Genomic DNA, 10,269 nt, shown 5'->3' with positions numbered 1-10,269 from the left:
CAACGTCCGAGGAAATATCCTGTCTGGCCCGGGGGATGTATCTCCCTTTATTTGCCGTAAGGCAGCAGGCACCTCCTCCTCTTTAATCTCTATATGTTCCATGACACTACTGCTTGTTTCCCTTCCTTCCATATACACTCTGCCAGCTTCCTGAGTAAATACTGATGAAAAAAAAAACACTGTTTAAGATCTCCCCCATCTTCTGAGGCTCCACACATAGACGACCACTCTGTTCTTCTAGGGGACCAATTTTGTCCCCTACTATCCTTTTAATATACTTGTAGAAACCCTTCGGGTTGACCTTCACATTGTCCTCCAAAGCAACCTTATGTCTTCTTTTTGCCTTCTTGACTTCCTTCTTTAGTATTTTCTTACATTTTCTATACTCTTCAAGTACCTCATTTGTTCCTAGTTGCCTGCACCTGCTATACACCTCTCTCTTTTGCTTAACCAGATCGCCCTTGAAAACCAAGGTTCCCTATGCCTGTTAACTTTGCTTTAAATCCTGGCTGGAACATGCAAACTCTGCACTCTCAAACAAAAGCCTTTGAAGGCCTTCCACTTACTGAACACAGCCTGGCCAGAAAACAACTTATCCCAATCCACTCTTCATAGATCCTTTCTCATCTCCAGAAAATTGACCTTTCTCCAATTTAGAACGTCAACTCAAGAACCAGACCTATCTTTATCCATAATTAACTTGAAACTAATGACATTATGGTCACTGGACCCAAAATGTTTTCCTACACATATTCCTCACACTTGACCTGTCTGGTTCCTTAATAGGAGATCAAGTCTTGCATCCTCTCTCGTTGGTACCTCTATGTATTGATCTAGAAAACTTTCCTGAACACATTTGACAAACAGCAAGCCATTCAGCCCTTTCACAATGTGGGAGTCCCAGACAATATTCAGAAAGTTAAAATCTCCTACTATTACAGCTTTCTGTTGCTTACATCTTTCTGCTATCTCTCTACAGATTTACTCCTCCAATTCTCTCGGACTATTGGGCGGTTTATAATATAACCCTATTAGTGTGGTGGCACCTTTCCCGTTCCTCAGCTCCACCCATATGGCCTCTGTAGTCGAGCCCTCCAGGCTGTCCTGTTTACGCACAGCTGTGATATTTTCCCTGACTAGTATTGCCACTCCTCCCTCTTTCATCCCTCCCCCTCTGTCACGTCAGAATCAACGGAACCCCGGAACATTAAGCTGCCAGTCCTGCTGTTCCTTCAACCATGTCTCACTAATACCAATAATGTCGTAATCCCAAGTGCCAATCCACGCCCTGAGCTCATCTGCCTTACCGACAATACTCCTTGCATTGAAATAGATGCATCTGAGAGCATTTCTACCTCATACAAATCTTTGATTTCTGTCTATTCTTGCAGTTCTCGCATGACCTTTATCTTCCTCTACTTCGCTATCTTCTCTAACACTCTGGTTCCCTTTCCCCTGCAAAGCTAGTTTAAACCCCCCGGAGCAGCACAAGCAAACCTTCCCGCAAGGATGTTAGACCCCTGCAGTTCAGCTGCAACCCGTCCCGTCGGAACAGGTCCCACCTTCCCTGGAACAAGGCCAAATTGTCCAAATAAATGAAACCCTCCCTGTTGCACCAACTCCTTCGCCACCTATTTAGCTGCATTATCTTCCTATCTCTAGCCTCACTAGCATGTGGCACGGGTAGCAGTCCTGAGTCCTGTCCTTCAACCTTGCACCTAACTCCCTGAACTCTCTTTGCAGGACCTCTTCCTTCTTCCTATCCATTCGGAAATTTCTTCTTATTTGGAATATATCTGTCTTGCACTTCCCTCACTTGTCGCTGAGATTTCAGCCTTTGCTCCTTTGCTATCCCTCCTGCTAGTGTCGCTTTCCAGTCAACTTCGGCCAGTTCCCATCTCATGCCGTTGTAATTTCCTTTATTCTACTGAAATACCCACATGTTGGATTGTAATCTCACCTTCTCAAATTTCAAATTGAACTCGATCATATTGTGATCACCGTTCCCTAAGGGGTTCCTTAACCCTGAAGCTCTTTTATCATTCTTGGATCATTGCACAGCACCCAATCCAGCACATTGGACTCCCTCGTGGGCTCAACAACAAGCTGTTCCAAAATGCCATCCCATTGACATTCTACAAATTCTCTTTCTTGAGGTCCAGTACTGATTTGGTTTTCCCAATCCACTTTCATGATAAAATGCCCAACGATTATCATGGCTTTGCTCTTCTGACACGCCTTTTCTATCTTCTGCTGTAATTTGTAAATTACATCCCGGCTGCTGTTTGGGGGTCTGTAGACAACTGCCATCACAATCCTTTTAACCTTGCCATTTATTAACTCAACCCAAAGCGATTCTACACCTTCCGATCCGATGTCATCCGTTTCTTATGGTCACGCCACCCCCTCTGCCTAGTAATTTATCTTTTGGCTACATTATATATCCCTGGACTTTCAGCTCCCAGTGGCAGACATCCTTCAGTCAAGTTTCAGAGATGGCCAATCTGTAGTTGAATTTCAAGATCGTCCATTTTATTTCTTATACTGCATGCATTCGAATATAGCACCTTCAGTCCATTACTTGTTGCTTTCTGTTTCGACTGCACCACGACTCTATTGCCCTGTAACCCATCTCACCGTCTATGATTAAGCCTGGTCTCATGCTTGTCCTTTTTATCATCTCTGTTGCACGCTATCTTTGATTTATTTCTCTTTTCCCCTATCTCAGCCTTATCCCGATTTCCATCCCCCTGGTAAATTAGATTAAACCCTCCAAAACAGCTCTATTAAACCTCCTTGCAAGAATATTGGACCCCATTCGGTTCAGGTGTAACTTGTCTTTTTGTACAGGTCGCTCTTCCCCCAGAAGAGGCTCCAGTGATCCAGGAATCTGAAACCCTGTCCCCTACACCGGTCTCTCAGCCACGAATTAATATGACTGATTATACTATTCTTGCGCTCGTTAACACGTGGGATTACTACGGTGGTAGTCCTGCCTTTCAGCGTCCGACCTAACTCCTTAAATTCTCTGTTCAGGACCTCCTCTCTTTTTATATCTACGTCATTAGTACCAAAGTCTACCAAACCGTCTGGCTATTCACCGTCTCCCTCCAGAATCCTCTCCACCCGATTCCAGACCTTCCAGGTACCCTCCTTCCACTCCCCCACCCCACCGCTTTGTCTCATTCCAGAGTCGTCTCATTTCCTTTCCACCCGTGAAGAAGGGTCTCTGCCCGATGTCGACAGTTCCTTAATTTCCGCAGATGTTGCCCGACCTGCTGAGTTCTTCTGGCGGTTTGTGTGTGTAACTTTGCTAAATGGCAGTCCCCATGTGGACAACTGTAGTACCTGGCGGTGTCCTGCCGCAATGACGGGTCCCCTGTGGACACCACTCCCATCTGGTCACAAACAAGAGAGAATCAACAGATGCTGCAAATCCAAGCCACACCCAGAAAATGCTGGAGGAGAGTCTTCGACCGGGTTGTGTCCTCCCACAATGACTGACACCATCTGGTCGTATCCTGCTTCAATATCAGAATTTCTTTGGAGAACCCTCTCAGCTGCTGGTGTTCTGCCGCACTGAGTCAGAATCAGCGTTATTATCACCGGCAGCTGACGTGTAATTTGTTATCTTTATGGCAGCAGGACCAGTTAACTATTTTCACGACATATGCAGGTTATATTAAAGCTGAGTCAAGCAGATTCCCTTTGTAAAACACTCCTTCGTGGTGGAGTCCTCCCGCAATGAATCGAACCTGTGGACAACACTCCCAGCTGGTGGTGTTCAGCCGCAATGATCAGCCAGCTGTGGACAACACTGAACAGTCAACGTTTTAGGCAAAGGGCCTTCAACTGGACTGGAAAGGAAGGGCGTAGAATATAGAATGAGATGTTGGGGAGAGTGGCAGAAGTACAAGCTAGCAGGTGGTACGTGATTGTTAAGGAGGGTATTAATGGATGGAACTGAAATAAGGAGCTGGGAGACAGGAGATGGACGAGGTAAGGAGCAGCAGAAGCTCCGGATTCTATTAGGAGAGGAGAGTGAAACGGGGAGGAAAAGGAGGAGGAGTGGAACCAGAATGAGGTGATTGGCAGGTGAGAGACAAGGAGTGACAGGGTAACCAGAATAGAAATCGGATAAAGAGAGGAGGGAGTAATGATAAATTAATGGAAGTTGTAGACATCACGTTCATGCCAGCAGATTGGATGTTGCCTGGCAGTAATATGGGTTGTTGCTCCTCCAACCCGAGTTTGGTCATTTAAAACAATTGTATGTTTCTTATCGTCACTGTGTACAGTGAAAACACTTGTATTTCAAACCGCCTGTTTCGTGCATTTCAGCACATCGAGGTAATACGAGGGAGGACATTCCCTCAAGTTTAATTTACGTTTTGAGTCAGAGATGAGGAGGCAGAACGGTGTTAGACTTCATTTTGAGAACACTAGGAGATAACAATAAGGAGGTAATGTTGAGATTCAGTAAAGCTTTAGGGTATTTTGCTTATGTTTCGGCCCCATTATCCAAGAAAGGATATGCTGATAGTGGAGCGGGTTCAAAGGAGTTTCACGAAAATGTTTTCTGGATTGTAAGGCTTGTCATATCAGGTGAATTTGACAGCTCTGGGCCGCTGCTGGATGGGGGTCAGAAGAATGAGGAGCATTCTCATTGAAAAGCTATCAGATGTTGAAAGCCCTCAATAGAATGAATATGGGGTGTATCTTTCCTATACTGGGAGATAGAGCCTCAAGTCGGATGGGCGCCCTTTTAGAATGGAGATGAGAAGGAATTACTTTCACCAGTGAGTGGTGCTTCTCTGTTGTTCATTTGCACAGGTGGCCGTGGGGGACAAGCCATTGGGTTCATGGATTATTGATTTGTCAGTGCTCTGTGTTCCCTCGGGCTTGCAAATGACGAAATTGCTGGGGCCCTACCGGTGATATTTAAATCATTGCCAGCGACAGGAGAGGTGCCAGAGGATTAGAGTATAGCCAAAGTTGTCACGCTGATAAAAAACGATCTAAACATAAACCACTTTATAGGCGGGTGAGTCTGACATCAGTTGTGAGAAAGATATGGGAAGGTATTCTAACAGACCCGGTTATAAGTATTTGGATAGACATGGACTGGTTAGGGCGTGTCAACATGGTCCGCCGCAAGTCAGCAAACCAACCCTATAGAGCACGTCACGGAACTTAAATGAAAATGGATGAAGGTAAGGCATACAAGAGAACATGTGCAGGTGAGGGAAATCAAAGAAACACACACAGATATTGGTGGAGGAACTCCGCAGGCCGGGTGGAATCTTCGGGAAAGAATCAACAGTCGGATTGTGGGCCGAGACCCTTCACCAGGACTGACAGGAAAGATGAGAAGCGGAGTGAGAAGGTGTGGTGGCGGGGTGGGGGTGGGGGTGGGGGGGGGTGAAGGAAGATGTACAAGATGGTCGGTGATAGGTGAAACAGGAACAGAGACGGCGTGAGGGTAAAATCTGGTCAGTCGATCGATGACAGAGATAAATAGCTGGAGCAGTGGGAATCTGATACGGGAGGACAGACGAACGACCACGGAAGAACGGAAAGGGTGAGGAGCACCAAAGAGGGCTGATGAGCAGGAGCGGAGACAACATGAGATGGGAGTAGGGAATGGTGAAGATGAGCGGAGAGCAATGACCAGATGTTCGAAATGTCTATCTTCATGCCATCAGATTGGAAGCTACCGAGACGGGATAGAAGGTGTTGTTCCTCTGGCCTGAACGTGGTCTCATCACTGCGGTAGAGGAGGACACGGACTGACTGGGAAAGTCAAGGGAGTGGACGTTGTCTACATGGACATTAGGAAGGTTTTCAGCGAGGAACGGCACCTTATATTCCGTTTGGGTGGCCATCAACTCGATTTCGCAAATCTCCGTTAATACCCCCACCCACCTCCCTCACCATTTCCAATCCCCTTTTCCCGCTCTCGCCTTATCTCCTTGCACGTCCATCGCCTCCCTCGGGTGTCGTTCCTCCAACCCCAGCGTGACGTCATCACGGCAGCGGAGGTGGCCGTGGATAGATATATCGGAATGGGAATGGGATGGAGAAGTAAAATGGGTGGCCGCTGGGAGATCTCAGCAGGTGGACCCCAGCAGGTGTGTCCTCCGGGTCATGGGGTGCCGGCACAAGCTCACCGGGAACTGTGAGCGGGGCACCGTAAACCACTTCAGCCGATGACGCGGCGAGGTCCTCCTTGGGTGCCGTGCGGATACCAAGCAGCACCCAGGGGTGTTCGTCCACCCAGTCTGGCCCTCGGAGGCGTGCCATCAGGGCCGATTTCCAGTGCCTGTGGAAACGTTTCACCAGGTCGTTAGACTGCGGGTGGTAAGCAGTCGTTCGGTGGAGATGGGTTCCGAGGAGTTGTGCCAGAGCAGACCACAAAGCCGATGTGAACTGCGCACCCCTGTCTGAAGTGACGTGGGCTGGGAGTCCGAACCGTGCCACCCAGGTGGTAATCAGGGCTCTGGCGCATGTCTCCGTGGCCGTGACAGCGAGTGGGACAGCTTCCGGCCACCTCGTGAACCTGCCCACCATGGTGAACAGGTATCTCGCTCCTCTCGAAACCGGCAGTGGGCCGACGATGTCCACCTGGACATGTTCGAACCTCCTCTGTGTCGGCTGGAAGGGTTGCGGTGGAGCCCTCATGTGCCTCTGGATTTTGGATGTTTGACAGTGCGTGCATGTCCTGGCCCAGTGCCCGACCTCTTTGCGTAGGCCGTGCCACACAAACCTGTCTGTGATCAGCCGGATGGTCGCCCGATGGAAGGCTGAGCTAAACCGTGCAAGATGTCGAAAACGCAGCGCCTCCAAGCGGTCGGGACAATGGGCCAAGGTTGCCCGGTGGACACATCGCAAAGGATTTCATTACCTTCGGGCCCAATGGGTATGTCTTCGAGGCGGAGTCCTGACACTGCGGTTCGGTACGTCGGCATCTCTCCGTCCAGCCGTTGCACCTCGGCTGACGCCGCATAATCCAGTCCCGGAGACAGAGAACACACCGATTGGACGGAGGTTTGTGACAGCGCGTCTGCCACCACGTTGCTCTTCCCGGAGATGAGCTTGATCGTGGTGGTAAACTCTGAGATGAACGACAGGTGGCGCTGTTGGCGGCCCGACCACGGGTCCGACACTTTGGCAAACGCGAAAGTGAGGGGCTTGTGGCCTGTGAAGACCGTGAACTCTCTCCCCTCCAGGAAGTACCTGAAGTGCCGGATGGCAAGGTACAGGGCCAGCAGCTCCCTGTCGAAAGCGCTGTACTTAAGTTCCGGGGGTCGTAGGTGCCGGCTGAAAAAGGCGAGCGGCTTCCACTGGCCTTCGATGAGCTGCTCGAGCACGTCGCCAACTGCCGCGTCGGAGGCATCCACGGTGAGGGCAGTGGGGACATCGACCCGGGGGTGGACCAGGAGCGTGGCGTTTGCTAGCGCGTTCTTGGCTTGTTCGAAAGCCGCCTTCGCCTCCTCTGTCCAGGTGACCTCTTTGACCTTGCCGGACATCAAGCCGAAAAGGGGCCGCATGCTCCGGGCCGCTGAGGACAGGAAACGGTGGTAAAAGTTAACCATCCCAACAAACCCCTGCAGACCTTTAACAGTGCTGGGCCTGGCGAATTGGCGGATGGCCTCAACTTTCGCCGGCAGAGGAACAGCTCCATGGCGGTCGATCCAGTGTCCCAAGTAGTCGATGGTGGATAGGCCGAACTGGCACTTGGCGCGGTTGATAGCCAGGCCGTAGTCGCTGAGGCGGCGGCAGAGCAGGTGTAGATGTGCTGTATGCTCCTGGCCGGAGAGGCTGGCGATAAGTATGTCATCCAGGTAGGTGAACAGAAAGTCCAGATTTCGCCCTACTTATGGATATATGGCCATTGTAAATTGTCGGATGATTAGGCTCGGATTAAATTGGGGGTTCGCTGGGAGGCTCAGCTCACGGAGCCTAAAGGGCCTACACAACTCTATGTGTTCATAAACAAAATTTAAACATCCCCACTTTGGAGACTTCCTGTTTTGTGTTCACATCTCCATCGCCTTCCTCTGTTATCCCTCCACCTTCCTGTTCTCCCACAGTCCACTCTCCTCTCCTATACTTCTTCACACGTTTAATTAAATGCACCTAATGACGAGGCCGCCACAGCCAACTGTGGGAATGGATTCCATAGATTCACCACACACTTGGTAAAGAAAATCCTACGCATGTCCATTGCAAAGGAATGTCCCTCTATTCTCAGGCTGTCTCCTCTGGTCATAGGCTGCCACACTACAAACATCCTCTCTACATCCTATTTAGGCGTTTTATTATTGAATAGCATTTAACTAGCTCCTCCTTGTTTTTCAAATTCCAGTGATCACAGTCCCAGTACCTTCAGACGCTCTTCATATAAGCCTTTCATGTCCGAATCAGTTTTGTGAACCTGCTTTGAACCCTCCCCAATGTCAACACATCCTTCCCTATATGATGAGACCAAAACTTCTTACAATACTCCAAGCGAGGCATCACCAGTGCCTCAACAGTCCTCAACATTACATACTTGCTTTTAAATTTTAGTCCTCTTGAAATGAATGCTCACAAAGCATTGGCCTTCCTCACCATGACCCAAACTGCAAGTTCACCTTTAGTCAATCCTGTCTGAGGCCACACAGGTCCCCTTTTCAACATGGATTTTAAAATTTTGTCACTGACGAGAAAAATAGTCTACACTATTATTTCTTCTCCCAAAATGCATGGCCATGTGCTTCTGACACTGTATTCCATGCGCCACTGCTTTGCACATACTCCTAATCTATCCAATTCCTTCTGTAGCTCCCCTGCTTCCTCAGCACTTCCTGACCCTCCACCAACCTTCATGTTCTCCACAAACATTGCCACCGAGGCATTAAATCCATCATTCAAATCATTGACACAACACGGAACAGAAGTGGACCAACCCTGATCCCTGAGGAATACCACTGGTCACTGCAGACAACCAGGAAAGGCTGCCTTTATTCCCACTCTTTGCTGCCAACCAGCCAATGCTTTGTCCATGCTCGTATCATTCCTGTAATACCTGCACTCTTATCTTCTTTAGCAACCTCACCTTGTCAGACCTTCTGAAAATCGAAGTTCAAAACATCCACCGATATTACTTTGTCCATCTTGCTTGTTGCTTCCTCAACAAATTCCAACAGATTAGTCAGGGGAGGTTTTCCCTTAAGGAAACCGAACAGTTCTTTGTGCCATTTTCTAATGGTGCTCCAAGTACACCGAAACCTCATCCTTACTAATCGACTCCAATATCTTCCAACCACTCGGCTCAAGCTACCGACTCCTTCTCTTCCTGAAGAGTAAATTGACATTTGCGATTTTGACTTTCAGACTTTAAATCAACTCCCAACTCCCTCTGCACATCTGATTCCTCAATTTGCTCCACATTATGGTATTTCTGGGCGACCTCCTGTCATGTTTACTTAAATAACCTGGTGAAGAGAAAATGTAGAGAAAGCGGTGGATACAGCCCAGTCCATGACAGGCAAACCTCTCTACACCATTAAACACACTCACACGGACCTCTGCCACAAGGGGGCAGCATCTCTCATGAAGGACGCCCAGCATTCAGGATATGCTCTCTCCTCACCGCTACATGTGGGAAAGAGATACTGGACCCTTCTGTTCAGGAACAGTTATTACCCTACAACCATCAGGCTCCTGAACCTAATTCACCAAGAAATCTCAACTGATTCCACAAACTACAGACTCACTTTCAAGGAGTCCACAACTCAATATCATCATCATATTTTTATCTGCACCCTTTATTTTCCCTACACATTAGTTGTTTCTCTGTCTTTGAAGTCGTTTTTAATAAATGCTGTTGTGTTTTTTTTCTTCTAAACAGCAGCAAGAAATTGATTCTTTATGAAGTATGTGGTAATGTCTGCACGTGTTGATAATAAATTTACCTGGAACTGTCAAAAAGGAATTGTAGGTTTGATTTATTGCTAAAAGGGTGATGAAGGTTTCACAGGAACTAATATAATCAGCCAGATTTGCTGTATCCAGTCCAAGGGTGGAACAACATTCTGATGAACATCGAGCACTGAACAATGCAGTCCAGAAACATGTCATTAATTTATCATTTAATGCCCCACCTAACTAATATAATCTGCCAGTAATATCCCCACTTGTCCATTCCTTGCACATTCATATACCTATTCGAGAGCCTCCTGATAACCTCTGTCGTATTTGCCTTGAGTATCACCACTGGAAGGG

The sequence above is a fragment of the Mobula birostris genome, chromosome 20, assembly GCF_030028105.1.
Source record: "Mobula birostris isolate sMobBir1 chromosome 20, sMobBir1.hap1, whole genome shotgun sequence".
NCBI classification, from domain to species: Eukaryota; Metazoa; Chordata; class Chondrichthyes; order Myliobatiformes; family Myliobatidae; genus Mobula; species Mobula birostris.
The sequence above is the reverse complement of the archived record's forward strand: the minus strand, read 5'-3'. Positions refer to the sequence as shown.